This window comes from Schistocerca serialis, chromosome 7 (assembly GCF_023864345.2).
Source record: "Schistocerca serialis cubense isolate TAMUIC-IGC-003099 chromosome 7, iqSchSeri2.2, whole genome shotgun sequence".
Classification (NCBI taxonomy): Eukaryota; Metazoa; Arthropoda; class Insecta; order Orthoptera; family Acrididae; genus Schistocerca; species Schistocerca serialis.
The window spans coordinates 376,685,248-376,703,908 of record NC_064644.1 but is presented as its reverse complement, the minus strand read 5'-3'; the positions used below and the strand labels follow the sequence as shown (position 1 = coordinate 376,703,908).

Genomic DNA, 18,661 nt, shown 5'->3' with positions numbered 1-18,661 from the left:
AGCAGTCCGCGCTAAAATGTATCGCCACCCTTGTCAGGAGAAAATGAAGTTAGGAAGATGGCTCTAATTCAGTCGGTAACATATCTTTAACCACTGTCATCAACTCTAGAATGACTCTTCCATCCATGTTTTGCGCTGCCCTGAGGATCCAAAACAATATCACCACCTGCTTAATAGCATGTTTGTAGGTCTATTTCATGCGTTACAGCAGATGTTTTAGTTTTCATCGTATCGACACGTCCTTCCAAATATTCTAGAGATATGTGGCACCTAATGTCTACGCAACAGCGGCGGTTTGTGGGTGTGGATCTAGGACCAGATAACATCAGAGATGATTTTCATCAGGTTCGAATGAGGCTAATTTGCTGCCCAAGGGATCAATGTGAATTTACTCTCATCCTTCCTAAACAACTGTACCACGATACCAGTCTTGGAGATGAAAAAAAGTTTACGTAGTCCGCAACTTTAGTGGTGTCTTAGTTTAAGGGTATGTGTGCGATGTAAGCCCAGGGGAAAGTCCTCCATAGCCTATTGCTAGCCCGAGTGGCCTATGAGCATGTGGTGCCTGGATGACGGCATATTCAGGCACTAACCTAGACCACATGTAGCAAGAAACGTTATTCTACCGATCAGGAGACACGTTTCGATTACTGCAGGACCTACACGCAATCCTAATTGACCTTGTCGTTAGGTTAAGATGGGAATCCATCGGTGTCTTTTGATGCACAGACTAATTTTCTACAATGTACTCTAATTCTTGTGCCCTGACACACTCTTAATTGCATCAGCGTTGCACTCTGTCATAAAATCTACTGCATATCCCCGTCTATGGTAATATACGGAACTGTTAAGTGTCTGACGTCAACATTCCGTAATGAAGCACGGACTTAGATAACCTTGTCACCTACTTAGTGTTTCGACGACGTTCAGACATTGTCCGTGAAAACTGCGCAAAAACGTTTCCGAGATTCTTATTCCCATGAGACAGGCCATAACAAACAGTTCTTTCTCAAAGCCACTTGTCAGTAGACTTCTCCACTTGCAGGCAGTGACGAAGCTTGACTGTTTCCCCGGTCATCGCTACCTCACTTACTAATCTGGTCAAAACAATCTGAAGATTAAAATAGGTGGTAATCACCCTTCACGTTTATGACAGCTTGAACTCTAATCTCTAGGGACACCTTCATTGAGGTATATGGATGACAGCTCATATTTCCTCAGGAGCTTAATTAGAGTATATAGTGATGTTGGATATTGGTTCTGAAGCGAATTCGATGTTCTCATTGCAAAGGTGATCCCTTGGGTTCAGGTGGAGACTTCAGACAACGCAGAACATTTCAGGAATGTTATTGTCCACAAACCACAGATGTTGCCTTATGACTGGTTGCAATGTCATGCTGATGAGGTCATCGTCTTCGAACCATGCTTTTAGTGTGCGGAGTACACAATTTTGTAAAATGTATTAATGTAGCATTTACTGCTCGCTTATACACAATGTGTGCACACCACAATAAGCTCAAAACTCATCTCCATCCTCCATCAGAATACACTGCTGACTCTGCAAATCATGGCAGGTAATGTTCTTCAGGTATTTTTCCAACACATACCCTTCCACTCGGTTGCACTGTTTATCACTCATAATCACTTGTTTACAATTATCCTCCACCCAGTGACTTCACTCTTTACACCACTTAAAAACGGGCTCTGTGCTGGCTACGGAAATGCATGATTTACGAGAAGGTGCTGTACTATTGTACCCATTTTTAACTCTTTATGCACAGGTACCGTGCCAGTTGGACTGCTGGCAGCACTTTGGAACTCATGAGCGATTTATGCGGCTGATTTCATTAAATTTCGAACCACTATCCTGTACTGTTGACGATCCCCGCCCATCCGTACAAGATCTCTTGGTTTAGCAGTCGTTGATACTTCGTGTATCCAGTTCACAGTCACATAACCAGTAGCTGCCTAGGGCAGCTTGAGAAGGGTTGAAATAGGGCTAATATGTTTAGTACTCAGTGATATCGAATGACAGCTCCACATCCGAAGTCACTGAGCTCTACTGGTAGGCCGGCCGCGGTGGTCTAGCGGTTCTAGGCGCTCAGTCCGGAACCGCGCGGCTGCTACGGTCGCAGGTTCGAATCCTGCCTCGGGCATGGATGTGTGTGATGTCCTTAGGTTAGTTAGGTTTAAGTAGTTCTAAGTTCTAGGGGACTGATGACCACAGATGTTAAGTCCCATAGTGCTCAGAGCCATCTACTGGTAGACCCACTCTGCTGTTACCGCTTCTCTACCGACCACACAGTATTGCTCGTTTCCTTTTACACAGGCACATCCGCCTCTCAGGGCATGTAGCTGTGAGCTATATTAGATAGGTTCATGTTTGTATATACGTACCTTGTCACATTATTTAATGCAACACCATAAAGCAGCATTTAATTGGGCAGTGGTAATGATTTGGCTTTCCATTGTATTTGTCTAATACAAGGTCTGTCAGTATCGAAAGGGACATCCATGTTGTCATGAGACACTGACCATTCTGTGTGGCTCTGTACTGCTCATCGTAGAGGTGCCAGAGCTTTGATGACGGTGTGTGTGGCCAGGTAGTCGCCGATGCCCGGAGCTCGCAGACCTGGTGCGGTCCACGGCACGACGTAACCATTCGCGAACTGATTGGGCTCGTTGAAGGTGATCCACCATTTCACCTGTGGAACCATAAATCGTCAATTAGTCTGCCAGGTAAAGTGAGAGTGACATGAGCCTACAAGTACACTGAAACTTTTACTTACCCTATCTCCGAAGTTCTGGAAGAGTATCCTGGCGTATTCAACGAAGTAGTCGGCCAGCAACTCATTGGGCCAGCCTCCGATGTACTGCAGTGCTTGGGGGAGGTCCCAGTGGTACATCGTTACCTGCAGGCGGCATACAGCGGTGTCAAACTTTATAAAACTACGTATTTTTATCGCTTTCTTGCTTGGTTTTAGGAAACCAAGCGAAGAACACGTTTGGCGGCACCGTCTCTGGGTGTTCGATTGGATTCGCTCGCAATGGCCTGACTGGCTAAATTCAATACTAATTAACTAGGGCAAGGCTTAACATATCGAATTTTTTAAAAAATTGTTTCTTGGCACAATCTTCCCCGCATCATCCTTACAAGCGTTTCAGACTGTTTCCGTATATACGGTGTGTGCTAGAATCGCACCAACAAAATATCGGTCGTTGTTCAGGGATATTATGTGAGCAGTTTGGTATAAGACACCCACGGTCTTCGTTCGTACATTATGAGGGGTGAACATTAATAGGACCGGCATATTGCAGGTACGTATTTGAGACTGGAAATGGAGGAAAAACGTGCTATGAACTAGTATCCCGAAATGCACCGTTCTCATTGCAGATGGCTCTGAATAATGGAAGTTCCTCTGTCCACGTGTTGCAGGAAAGTTCCTCTGACCATGAGGCGTGTGTCCCTTTTGTGCTGCAGGTGGTGTCATTAACGCAGCGTACTTAAGTAGCAGAATAGTCCGGTATTCACGTCGGGTGCACAGACAGCGCGGTTATACCAAAATAAGTACCCTCGCAGGCACCAACCATATCACACAACGTCCATCTGTCTGAATGGATCCATGATCAGACAAACGTGCAGAAAGGACTTGAAATATTGTGTAATGTCGTTGGTGTCAGTGAGCGTACTTGTTTTTGTACAGCTGTGCTGCCTTTCGACCGTTTCCATCTGCTTGGCCGTACCCAGACACCATGTCGGCTTGTTCCTTACATGAATACCGGTCCATTCTGCTGCTTAAGTGCGCTGCGTTAACCATACCGCCTGCAACATACAAGTAACAGACGCCTAGTTTCATTCGTCACCGACATCTGCCATTTCAACTGACCATTTCCGGACGCATTTCATAAGATCTTTTTTCCTCCATTTCCAGTAGGTAGTCCGTCCCTGCATTTTGCGGGTTTTATTAGTGTTCACCCCGTGTACTAATGAAATAATTATGATTTATCCTCCCTATTACGTTTATTTATGGGGAAATATCTTCACAACTGTGAAACAGTCTGTAATACGGCAACACAAAACTCAGAGTAATGCAATGAGACAACGACCTTGAAACAGACACAATGTACCGTAATTGGTTTGCATTGATGGTAAATATCTCTACATGGCGGAATTGAGGCATCCTTCCACTGCATTCAGTGAACCCATATACGAACTGTATTTTGGCAAACTCACGAACAGTAAACCTCTAGGTACTCCAGTGTATCAGTTTTAGCAAACAACTAATGCAGCCGGAAAAATGGAGTCACATTTGGGCCATAATAAATACTAACTTAAGGTAAAAGAGTGACTTGTCTTTTACCATTGCCAACAAGCCGAAAACATGTATCATCAGTGAATGCAACAAGTGATTCCTATCAAGACACACAGTGCATGTCATCGCAATTTGCAGTGTTACGGAGATATATTCAATGCACTTCCGGCACAAACCAGTCAGAAGAGAAAAAACTATACAAAGGTAAACGACGGAAAGGAACCAAACAAAATGCTATTAGTCCATAACGAGGTAGCTAAGCCCAAGCGTCCCTTAACCCAAAATACTCAGGAAATATCGCTGAACGGCTCCCGAAATTTTGTCGGTAGATTTTGGGTTCACCCTGCATTTAGTAGTGTTAAGGATCATCGGCGGCAAAGTATCTATAGGCAGAGGACAAGATTGAAATAAGAAAGGACTTGGAAAAAATCCGATGTATCCTTTTCAGTGGAAACAGTAATCGATTAAGGGCGACGACGGGAAACTAAATCTGGACCGCCAGGTGGAGAGTTCCAAACTCTAATACTTTATCTTAACCACTGTGCCGTCTCCAGTGGCGAGAGTCTTAGTATTGTTAACTATAATGCAAAAACTATAAGCTTGATAATGAGAGCTGAGGTCAACAGCAGTTGTGCTATAGTAGCAAGTAAAGTTCTCGAATAGTAGCGTATAAAATCAGTAATTATTAAAGTACGCAAAAATATGAGATAGTAAAGCCTTTTACAATTGTACATGTAATAGGCCAATTGTGCAGGAGTAAACAAGTAAACATAAATTCACGGTTTATATATTTACAACAAATGCGGTAGTTATTGTTCGTATAATTTACGAACTCATTGTATGGAAATCTTCAGTGTAAGATAAAACAGCAACACGTGAAAATTGGATCGTATGGCTCACGGCAAGTGTCAACAGTATGGTGTGTATGATACTTTCATGTCATGTATCATCGATCACTGTTTCAGATAAGGTTATTTTTAAGCAAAAGTGTTTGTGTAATGAAGGGCTTGTGTTGTTGAGGGCAGTCAGAGAAAATGGTGAGTAAAAGACGTCTCCACCACGATGCCTAGTCGTCTTGCAAAGCATCGTGGAGCAGACAGCTTAACGTTTCGATTCAACCGATGAATCATCTCAGCAGTGTAACATATTCCTTATTACTCTGAGGAAAGGAAAATGAACAAAAGGCATCAGTACCTTGGCAGGTCAAGAACAACTGTAGACCAACACTACATCTTCTCTTCCGGTCAACTGTAGGCGACGGAAGTTTCCTACAACGGCTAAAGTGGATACAGCACGACTTATAAAAAGTTATATTTCTTCTCGCGAATAGCAGCTTGCTCTAAATATAGAAAAATGTAAATTTACCTCCTAATATCGTGGCAGACTTTCTATTGACCGGCGTAGTGCAGCAAATCGAATTGGGAGGTACTCATCATGGCGTTTGAAGTCTCCTGGAGAAATACTGCCGCATGCTGCCTCTATAGCCGTCTATAATTGCTGAAGTATTGCCGACACAGGATATTTTCCCCGAATTGGCCTCTCGTTTATGTCCCATAAATGTTGGATGGTGTTCAATGTCGGGTACTGTGAGTGGCCAAACCATTCGCCTGAAGTGTTCAGAATGTTCTTCAAACCTATCACGAATGACTGTGGCCCGGTGACATGGCGCATTGTCGTTCATAAAACTTCCACGCTTGTTTGGGAACATAAAGTCCATGAATGCTGAAAATGGTCTCCAAGTAGCGGAAAATTCAGAAGACCCTGTCTGTTGCACGCAAACACGGCCCATATCATTATGGAAGCAGCACCAGCTTGCACAGTGCCTTGTTGACAAGTTGGGTCCGCGACTTCGGGATCTGCGTCGCATTATAACCCTATCATCAGGTCTTACCAACTGAAATCGGGACTAATCTGACCAGGACACGATTTTCTAGTTGCCTAGGATCCAGCAGATATCGTCACCAGCCTGGAGACGTGCCGCAGGTGACGTCGTGTTGGTAGGAAAGGCTCTCACGTCTGTCGTCTGCTGCCACAGTCCACATAGATTTCTGCTGTTATTTCACGCAGTGCTGCTTGTCTCTTCGGACTGACAGCTCTACGCAAACGCTGCTGCTCTCGGTGTCGTTAAGTGAAGTCCATTGGCCACTGCGTTGTCCTTGGTCAGAGGTAACGCCTGGAAGTTGGTATTCTGGGATCGCGGAATACTGATTTCGCTAAAGATTTCCGAAACTGAGTGACCCATGCGTCCAGCACCAACTACCATCGGGCATTCAAAGTCTGTTACTTCCCATCGTGTGGCCATAATCAAGTCTGAAACCTTTCCACATGAATCACCTGAGTGCAAATGACAATTCTGCCAATGCACTGCCATTTTATACCTTGTGTACTCAGTACTGCCACCGTCTGTATATGTGTGTTCGCTGTCCCATGACTTTGTCGCCTCAATGCCTGGCAGAGACACAGTTTACAGGTAGAACAGCAAAGAAGAAGAGTTTTAGTTGTACGAGGTAGTCCCGCCAAGCGCTATAGGGTAGCTTACAGAGTATGTGGATAGATGTAGATGTAAATTAGAAAAGACAACCCAGTTCAACTACACCGAATGTTAATTGATTCTCTACTTTGGCTATGAAAGAGACAGCTTATTTTCGTATATAGAGCTCTCAGGAAGTCCAACAGGGAAAGGCAAAAGATCTAAATATCACTTCCTGTCCAATAAACAGTTTTGGTGTTAAGAAGATAAAAAAGCGATGTCGTCAAATCTTTTTCTGGTAACGAAATTTTAGGTGGCCTTGCTAGAGCTGTAGTTGTGAAATGTCTTATGTAACCACGCCCACCTCCGACGGTATAAGGGGTGCACCAGTCTATCTTGGCATTGTTACAGGAAGATCGACAAACTTTTACGTTCATTTATGGGGAGTTATCCAGGCAGTGTGAAATTTATTAATGAATTCATTTTTTTTTCTTGTAGATAAGAACTAGACCGCCTACATTCAACAAAGTTATGGAAACCCCATCCCGGCGTAATTACTTCGTAGAGATTTTTGTTACCAGCTAGTTAGAAAGCGGCCATACAGATATTATTATCCATTGTACCGTTATCCCTTGCGCGAACATCACATGAAAAGATTAACAACTGAGATTTCCGACGCCCATTTAACTTCAGTTGACATGTACGAGCACATGCACGAGCACTGCCCCATTCTACGTATTCACCAGGGAAGTCCTTAAATTGTGTAAGGTTAGGCGAGATATAGGTGGTACGAGCAGTCCCACCGAGGTAGATAGCAAAGTATGTGCGACATTACTGCCAGTGATAGTCTTTATTAGAAACAAAACTGGGGGGCATTTCGTACTTCCATAAACACTTTTCCCTTGGTTCCCCTAAACAAGCTCATGCGAAAGCTGCAAGAATTGCTTTGGTAAGATCACGGACGATGTTCGTTTTTAAACTTGTTCCCAGTGACCAAGCGCTTCCTTCTTGTTGTCATGCTTTTACATCGGTCCCATTACATAGATTTCCAGCAGTTTAGTGTTTAGAACTACCGAGAAATCCTACTTGTCCCTTTCACTATGTATTTACGGTAATATGAAAGCTGTACAATCAAGTCAGGGTACATTTTCGCTATCAACTTGGTCTTCAAACTGTCATTGCAAGACTATCTGCTATTACGTTATGAAGCCACATTCGAAGCAGTGAAGAACAAAATGGTCATCCTGCATATTATGAATGCCTTGCGCATGTCTGACGACGATGTGAAAACGTTATGTATGTCCGCCACTCATTAGACTTCTAGCATCTTTGCTTGTTCACATCTGCATGCAGTAATTGTGGATTTAGATTAATAGAAATCCCAATGAAGATAAAAACCATACGTTAAAAATGAGCACATACCTGTTTCTTATCGAAGACAATACTCTCGACGTTATTAGAACATCATATAGCAATCAACAAATACCTCCGAAACACCAATTATAATTTTTTTTACAGAAACCCCCAAAAACTTCAATTCTGCCTCAGATGTGCAGAATTCCGTGCTATGTCTAGGCGTAGTTACGTGATGGTGACTACTCCACTAAAACATAATTTCCCTGCTAATTAACTCTGAAATGACGCAACGTAATGCATTTATCCTTAACAGTTATTTCTCAGCACAAACTATCCTCTAACACCCTTACAGTTTTTTCAAACTGCTTCTGACCATCCTGTATTCCACTGAGATTTTCTATACGTTTACATATTATAAATTAAAGCCCCTCACGCGACTTCTGTTTGAATGTTCAGTTTAATTATAGGCAAAACCGAAGGGATTTAAAATAAAGCTTCCACTAATACACAGATTGAATGACGAGGACGTTTTTGTATATAATTTATCACTTCTACGCCAGATAAATCATCCAGTCGTAGGTTATTGAAGAAACCCATGCGAAGCGGAGGGGATCACCAATAATGTATAATATTTTTGTTCCTTAGTCACTGGTATGAATATTTACCACCACATTCATTAAATTACACTTTAAAGAAATGTAATAAATATGGCAAGTTTACTCAATTTTCCGAAGAGGAAATACTGACAAAGTGTTCATGGCCGTTCTCCTGAGACTAATACAGCCAACAGAAATGTTCAGCAGGATTCGTTGGACACAGTGCTAAAACTCATTAGCATTCCACTGTATTGTACGAAGGTACGCGTCTCAAAAGAAATTAAGCTAGTGATACGCTCTCACTAACGCAATGGACCACCTAGAGACAGATTTCTTCGATGGTTGCTGACGACAGTAGAACTCTCATTGACGCAATGGAGCATCTAGAAACCGCTTCTGTGATGGTTGCTAATGACAGTTGCTTTCTGGTCACCGCATGGCCCGTTGACTTAGAGAGAAAACAACATACGGCTGCATGCCTGAATCTCTTGTTATGTCCCTTCTCCTCTCCTTGGACAGTACACCCGCCATACTGTGAAAGACACTCATGATTGACTCGTTTCTCGGAGTATTTTTGTAAGCAGTTGCCGTTAATTTTGACCATGAGCCAGCGCATAATTCTGAAGTGCGCTGTTCAATACGTATAATCCCAATGCCACAAGTGTTTCAATCAAATTATAGTTTATCAGACATTTTATGCAAAACATGTGACTGCATATGATCTATGACCATTTACGATGTGAGCTAGACATCCAGACAGGTAAAGCATTTTCAGCCACGTTACGCTTGGGAACAATTAGCATGTTGTTTCGCCTTTACTTAAGCATAGCTGTAAAGAAGCAATGCTGTTTCTTTCTTTCGCATTGGCATCAGTTGTAATTACACTATATGCCTCTTATTAGTGTTTCTAAATGGAAGAGAGGTTTACTGCACGAGAAAGAGTATGCGAATACTATCATTCTCTACTTACCAGAGGCTGAATTCCGTTGGCGAGCAGTTCGTTGATAAGGTTGTTGTAGTAGTGGATACCAGCCTGGTTGATGACGTCGAGGTCCCCGTTAGGCAACACCCGTGGCCAGGATATGGAAGATCGATACACGTCCACCTGTTCGACAACGAAGTATTAATGGTTGCAGCGAAATGACTGGGGACTGACCGCTGATATTTCATTATTAAATCATGTATTAACGCTGTACCCACCGAATAAAACATATCTGAAATTGTGAACATCCGGTTGATCACTATAATAGAAGAACAATGTGCCTGAGGATGGTTACATATGAATAATATTTTTGTGCTTTATGGATTAAACCAAAAAAATTGAGAAAATTTGAGAGAAAACCTCATTGCCTTTTTGTAATCTAAGAGGATATTTAATGAAATGACCCTGAAAGTTATTTATCATTCTGAAAATCTATAAGAATCATGAACAGAGATTTAGAAATAGGCAGTGATAGAAACGAAGGATGCGATAGGGAAGCTTGTGTAATACACGACAATGCTACCTTGTAATTATTAAATGGATGATTGGATTCGACAGTGGAGACCGAAAACTAAGGACTAAACATACAGCTTATGTAGCACTAAATTACTATAAATACTCATTTCTCTGTACTAATTGACGACGAATTTTTACATAGAACCGACAGATACAGAACCGAAACTGATTTCATGAAATGTAGTGACTGGAAACAAACTTTCAAAAACTTAAATGCATCGAATTTATAATTGTACAATATCACTAACGTCGATTTGCAGTAGGGTTCTGGAACATATACTCTATTCGAAAATTATGAAGTACGTCGAAGAAAACGATTTACTGACACATAGTCAACACGGTTTCAGAAAATGTCGTTCTTGTGAAACACAACTAGCTCTATATACTCATGAAGTAATAAGTGCTATCGACAGGGGATGTTAAATTGATTCCATATTTTTAGATTTCCAGAAGGCTTTCGCCACCGTATCTCACAAGCGTCTTCTAACCAGACTGCGTGCCTATGGAGTATCGCCTCAATTGTGCAACTGATTTCCTGTCATAAAGGTCAAAATTCCTAGTAATAGACGGAATGTCATCGAGTAACATAGAAGTAATATCCGGCATTCCCCAAGGAAGTTTTATAGGCCCACTGTTGTTCCTGATCTACATTAACGACATAGAAGACAATCTGAGTAGCCGTCTTAGAATGTTTTCAGATGATGCTGTCATTTGCCGTCTTGTGAAGTCATCAGATGATCATAACGACTTGCCAAATCATATAGATCAGATATCTGTATGGTGCGAAAAGTGGCAATCGACCCTGAATAAGGGTAAGTGTGAAGTTATTCACTTGAGTACTAAAAGAAATCAGCTAAATTTCGACAACGCAAAAAGTCACTCAAATCTTAAGGCTATAAATTCAACTAAATACTTAGGGATTACAAATAACCTAAACTGGAAAGATCACATAGATAATATTGTGGGTAGAGCAAACCAAAGACTGTGATTCATTGGTAGAACACTTAGAAGGTGTAACAGGTCTACTAAAGAGACTGCTTACACCTCGCTTGTCCGCCAAATTTTGAAGTATTTCTGTGCTGTGTAGGATCCGAATCAGGTGGGACCGACAGGTACATCGAAAAAGTACAAAGAAGGGCAGCTCGTTTTGTATTACCAAGAAATAGGGGAGATAGTGCAACAGACATGATACGTGAATTGGAGTGGCAATCATTAGAACAAAGGCGTTTTTCGTTTGACGGGATCTTCTCATGAAGTTTCAATCACAAGTTTTCTCCTCCGATTGCGCGAAACGTTACATTGGCAGCCACCTACATAGGGAAAAATGATCATGACGATAAAATAAGAGAAATCAGGGCTCGCACAGAAAAATTTAAATGCTCGTTTTTCCCGCGTGCCATTCGAGAGTAGAACGGTAGAGAGACAGCTTGAAAGTGGTTCATTGAACCCCCTGCCACGCACTTCATTGTTAATAGCAGAGTGATCACGTAGATGTATATCTATATACCTCCCCGTTTGAACGTCTAATTGGAATTCGTTTCGAATGGAAGCATAATTTGTTTCAAGTTCTGCCGCTAGAGCTCTTGCGGCGCACAAAATTCACAATGGAAGTTCGTAGCCGCTCTCGACAGTTAGGAAACGCATAGACTGCGCAGCACCTTTCGATTTCCGCAGTAACGCAATAATACCGAGGCACTCCAGAAGCACACATCACACAAGTACATTAATGAGCCAGAACATAATGACCATCGACTTACTAGCGGTAAAAGGCCGCCCAGGCGATAGCAGATTCACCTGACGGTGAATGACTGCTAGTCAGACACACACTCGGTGCATGTACTATCAATGGGAGTGAGGTCCGTATGCAGAATGAAGGAAGGCGCGAGAACTGCGTTTCATGGAGGGCAGATTGTGATGTCCCGCAGGCTCGGCCCAGGCATTTCGGAAACTGCACGACTTCAGTGTTCGAGGAATGCTGTGGTGAGGGTCTTCAACACATGGCGAAAGAAACGTGACACAACGTCCAGACGTCGTGGGGTTGGGCAGCCACCTCTCAATACGGATGTCGGACGTCGTAGGATGGGCAGACTAGTAAAACAGGACAGGCGATGAATTGTGGCGGAGCTAACATCAGACTTTAATGCGTGGCAGTGCGTAAGTGTGCTTCAACAGATCTCTGAACAGACAGTGCAACGAACACTAACGATGTGTCTCCACAGTCGACGAATCATGGATGAGCCAAAGTTAACACCATGACATCGGCAATTACGACTGAAATGGGCACGTGACCATCGGCACTGGACGTTGGCTCAGTGGCAGAACGTTGCATGGTCTGATGAATCCCGATACCTTCTTCATCATGCCGATGGGAGAGCGGGAATCCGCAGTCTTGCAGGTCAACAGTATCTTGAAACCTGTACTGCAGAACTCAAACAAGCTGGCGGCGGCTCCATTATGCTGTTTGGAACATTCACGTGGGAATCTATGGGACCAATGGAGCTCGTGCAAGTCACCATGACGGCCAAGACATATGGTACACTAGTTGCAAACCACATACTCTCCTTGATGGAGTTCATGTTTCTCTACGGCAGTGGCACTTTTCAGCAAGATAATGCGCCATGTCACAATGCCATGAGTGTGATGCAGTGACTCGAGGGAGAAAGTGGCGAGTTCCAGTTGATATGCTGGCCCTCCAGCTTGACAGGTACCAACTCCCTCCAGCGATCTAAAAAGGTCTCACTGCTTACACGCCACGGCGCGTTCCAGAGGTGGATCTACCAGCTATTAGATAGGTGGGCATAATGTTCTGGATGATCAGTGTGCGTGTACCACTGTATATCACGACACTACGTGCATACCTATGAGAGTTTCGGAAGAAACGGGATGTCGCACACTGGTTAAAGCGCTAACCCGTATATGCGACGAGCGGGGTTTGGATCCACTTTTCATCCAGATTTTCTATAGTTCGCCTCAGGCGATAATTGCAAGTTTAAAATTGCTTACCCGTCCTATACGTTTAGAATTTTATTTCCATGAATATTGACGTCGTAATGTATTGCGAATACATAGAAAGAAGGATCCTTTATTGTATGATTATATGACAGCAGAATAAACACTGGTAGCAGTTACTTCTGTAAAATATTTGGGAGTATACGTACGGAACGATTTGAAGTGGAATGACCATATAAAATTAATTGTTGCTAAGGTGGGTGCCAGGTTGAGATTCATTGTGGAGAGTCCTTAGAAAATGTAGTCCATCAACAAAGGAGGTGGCTTACAAAACACTCTTTCGGCCTGTACTGGAGTATTGCTCATCAGTGTGGGATCCGTACCAGGTCGGGTTAACAGAGGAGATAGAGAAGATTCAAAGAAGGGCGGCGCGTTTCGTCACAGGGTTATTTGGTAAGCGTGATAGCGTTACGGAGATGTTTAGCAAACTCAAGTGGCAGACTCTGCAAGAGAGGCGCTCTGCATCGCGGTGTAGCTTGCTGTCCAATTTTCGAGAGGGTGCGTTTCTGGATGATGTGTCGAATATATTGCTTCCCCCTACTTATACCTCCCGAGGAGATAACGAATGTAAAATTAGAGAAATTCGAGCGCGCACGGAGGATTTCCGGCAGTCGTTCTTCCCGCGAGCCATACGCGACTGGAACAGGAAAGGAAGGTAATGACAGTGGCACGTAAAGTGCCCTCCGCCACACACCGTTGGGTGGCTTGAAGAGTATAAATGTAGATGTAGATGTATATGTAGTTGACAACCCTCCTTACATTCGTTTTTCTTTTAATGATTTTTTTTTATTTTTGTTCTACTTTGTCTTCTACAGTGAAAATGCGGTAACTACACTCCTGGAAATTGAAATAAGAACACCGTAAATTCATTGTCCCAGGAAGGGGAAACTTTATTGATACATTCCTGGGGTCAGATACATCACATGATCACACTGACAGAACCACAGGCACATGGACACAGGCAACAGAACATGCACAATGTCGGCACTAGTACAGTGTATATCCACCTTTCGCAGCAATGCAGGCTGCTATTCTCCCATGGAGACGATCGTAGAGATGTTGGATGTAGTCCTGTGGAACGACTTGCCATGCCATTTCCACCTGGCGCCTCAGTTGGACCAGCGTTCGTGCTGGACGTGCAGACCGCGTGAGACGACGCTTCATCCAGTCCCAAACATGCTCAATGGGGGACAGATCCGGAGATCTTGCTGGCCAGGGTAGTTGACTTACACCACGGGATACATGCGGACGTGCATTGTCCTGTTGGAACAGCAAGTTCCCTTGCCGGTCTAGGAATGGTAGAACGATGGGTTCGATGACGGTTTGGATGTACCGTGCACTATTCAGTGTCCCCTCGACGATCACCAGTGGTGTACGGCCAGTGTAGGAGATCGCTCCCCACACCATGATGCCGGGTGTTGGCCCTGTGTGCCTCGGTCGTATGCAGTCCTGATTGTGGCGCTCACCTGCACGGCGCCAAACACGCATACGACCATCATTGTCACCAAGGCAGAAGCGACTCTCATCGCTGAAGACGACACGTCTCCATTCGTCCCTCCATTCACGCCTGTCGCGACACCACTGGATGCGGGCTGCATGATGTTGGGGCGTGAGCGGAAGACGGCCTAACGGTGTGCGGGACCGTAGCCCAGCTTCATGGAGACGGTTGCGAATGGTCCTCGCCGATACTCCAGAGCAACAGTGTCCCTAATTTGCTGGGAAGTGGCGGTGCGGTCCCCTACGGCACTGCGTAGGATCCTACGGTCTTGGCGTGCATCCGTGCGTCGCTGCGGTCCGGTCCCAGGTCGATGGGCACGTGCACCTTCCGCCGACCACTGGCGACAACATCGATGTACTGTGGAGACCTCACGCCCCACGTGTTGAGCAATTCGGCGGTACGTCCACCCGGCCTCCCGCATGCCCACTATACGCCCTCGCTCAAAGTCCGTCAACTGCACATACGGTTCACGTCCACGCTGTCGCGGCATGCTACCAGTGTTAAAGACTGCGATGGAGCTCCGTATGCCACGGCAAACTGGCTGACACTGACGGCGGCGGTGCACAAATGCTGCGCAGCTAGCGCCATTCGACGGCCAACACCGCGGTTCCTGGTGTGTCCGCTGTGGCGTGCGTGTGATCATTGCTTGTACAGCCCTCTCGCAGTGTCCGGAGCAAGTATGGTGGGTCTGACACACCGGTGTCAATGTGTTCTTTTTTCCATTTCCTGGAGTGTATTTCTCGAATGAACCTAGTATTTTATTTGTTTAAACTAACTGCTTGCTGTCTTCCGCTCAGAAAGCTACATGAATCTGCAACAAATGTCATTCCTGATTATAGATTTTCCTACGCATGGTTTTAATAATTTTATAGGTATTTCAGGTTCACCATTAAGTTCGCCCATAGCTGTTTACCCAAAGCAAATTATATCGGAAAATGACCAAGTGCACTTTTTTTTTAAAAGCGTAGCTTCCATGATATACTGGCTACAGAGCTCATAATGGGTAGGTGAGTCACCAGGTTTTTTAAATCGCCGCAAAAGAAGAAGCTAGCATGATTGCCACTGGAAATTGTACTTACGTTGAGCGCCTTCAGCATCTGAACATCTTCCTTGTACTTATGGTAAGAATCGCAAGCAACGTCCCCGTTCTGTTCTAGAATGAGTAGCTAATGGTTGTGGAAGAAGTTGTCCTGGATGCTCTCTCCCTTGCCTGTACATGCGCCCAAGAACATCACAATAAATAACACACCTATTACCTATTGTAATGGAAATATGTTATTGCCGGGTTTTTGGAGAAGCAACAATAAGCAGTATATTGAACTTTGCCTGATGAATACAGTTCATACTTCTGAACCCACCATCTTCATTCCATCCTCCTTCGATCTGATATGCGGATGTTGCCGCTCCAAACTTGAAGTCATCCGGGAATCGATTAGAGGCTGTCTGTGCGGAAACAACGGCTAACACGGCCGTAAAGGTGATCAGCAACGTCATCGTTGGAAATGTGCAGTGGCTTTGTATGAGCAGCTGCAAGGTGTACGTTTAAATAGTGTAATTGGGATATGTCATAGGTTGTTTGTATATCTGGAAATAGATAATATCAGTTAATTTTCTTTTATCGTCCGTTAATCAGCGTATTTCTTTAGGGTTTGCCTATGTTCTTAGCGATATTATCGAAGTGGTACTGAAGTAACATGTTGAGCTGTGGCTCGATATCAGCAGAGGCTTTCTTATCAGGTCCGCTTATTTAACTCTTGTGGGAATCATAAGTGAGTCAGATCATTAGCAACGCTGATCCTGGGAAACAGGAAGTTTGCCAACCATTACCTGGAAATAAATGACTGATCGCTTAGCTAAATAATAATTCGACATTAAAGAGGCAACAACTGCCTATACATTTTGAAAAATTCTATAAGTCAACAAAATTCTATAAACAGACAGCTTCCTAAATGATAAAGAGTCGTTATATTTCATAAATTGGGTACCTGTTCAGTAATACTTTAATTCCAACACCATCTCCCAAACAAATTTTAATCCACACATTGTATATAAATGGATGCATGAGGGGTAGTCGAATGAGAACCAATCACCAACCACAAGAGTGCCATGGAATGCACTCAAAAGCTATCACTCTACATGTTAAGACATTGAGTGTACTAGGAGACGAAACGATCAATCCCTGTGTAATAGGAAGCGTTTGGCCGCTGATGTATTCCCCTCAACCAGTATTGCTCTTCCTCGTTCACATTAAAATGACATCCAATCAATAACACTGTGAAAGAACCGGTCTGTATGGGGGATACTGCAGTGTTTCCCAACCAAACCGCTGAAGCGTAGCCGTCGCCCAGTTGACAGCATGGGGTGGGCGTAATGATGCAACAGGATGTATTCCTGGGCGTTTCGACTTCTAGGTGTGTCATAGTTTCTGCAGAGTGCCTTCACAGTATTGCACATTCATTGTGATTTCACACTCGCCTAGATAGCCCTTACATTCCATAACGTCCGTCCTCACACTAACAGCTGAATGAAGGCCGCCCTTCAGTAGTTTGATTGGGAATCACTGCAGCATCCATTGAACAGCCTGGATCTTTCACCATGCGATGTTCACATCTTTGGAAATCTGAAGAAGGATATACATGACCGTCGGTTTTAGATGGAAATATGCAAGCATGGGTGCGGATGTGGAACTGTCAGCAGTCAAACATCTTTTAGGAATCCGGAATTGATGGCCTCTTCTCCCAGTGGGATGAATGTCGTAAGACGTGTAGTGATTACTTTTGAATGGAATCATTCCAAGGGCAGGTTGTGATGAGTGTTCGATTTTCATTTGACTGCCCATCGTACGTACTTGTAAGTGTGTATGTGTCTATGTTTGTATGTTCCACGTCTCTTCTTAAACAATTTGACCGATTTCAACGACACTTCGTACACATGGATTCTACTGTCAGGCACCAACTACTGCAGAGTAATAAATAGATACCGATCATGTTTCAGGAGATGTGACTTCATAAACAATGAAATGCTTCAAGAAGTGTTGCCTCATGCATGACCTTTACATTCATTATTCATTTACCACTAGTTCTATTCAGAAAAAATTTTGCAGACAGTATCTACATTTGCCGTTAAATGCGCCATCAAAATTATATCGGGGTGGTTCACTGGAAGACGTTATAAACTTCGTGAGATACGAAAAAACTTGTGCTTTGTGCATCGCCTTTAAATTTATCACTTCTTTGCCACTAACTCTGTTCAGAACATATTTTGCAGACAGTATCCACATATTCCGTGCCTACACAAATATATCATTATACTACATATAGTTGAAGATGTATAACGTCATAAACACTGAAATGAGTGAAAGCAAATCCGTTTGGTCTTTACCTGGGGTAAAGGCTTTACCTTGGGTAACTACGGCTCTGTTTAAAAGAGAAGAGCTCGCTGTAGTCATAGGGTCAAGCCACACACGTCTGTCTTCATCCCCCCCTCCCCCCCCCCCCCCCAGTTAATTCAATGCAAATAGTAACCTGGTAGCTGTGACACTGCAGTCAAGTACTTTATGTATTGGATAGAATTACGAGTTAATGTAATACACAGAAACACAAAACGGAAGTTAACTGAATAACTTAATAACAAGGGTTCAATTCTAACGTCTGTAATCGATGCAGACGACAGGGAATTACGTTGAATAATGTTTATTCATGACAAGACATATCAAATAAACGGGAAGTGGTCCTACGATATTTAGTTAAAATGTAGACAGGAAACACTCTTTTAAAATGCAGTAAAGTTATATTTAGAGCGTTACGAGAATGGTAGTACAATCCCCTAACTGAATGATCATCAGAGATATGTGAAAACTAAATCAGATTCTCAATCACATTACACGAAATATTCACCAGCTCAAAACAGTCCAGAGTTTGG

The 18,661-nt window shown here is 43.5% G+C and overlaps 1 pseudogene; it reads right to left on the bottom strand.

The window, feature by feature from the left end:
* Positions 1–2,558: 2,558 nt before the first annotated feature.
* Positions 2,559–16,234, bottom strand: LOC126413108 (myrosinase 1-like; annotated as a pseudogene).
* Positions 16,235–18,661: the final 2,427 nt, after the last annotated feature.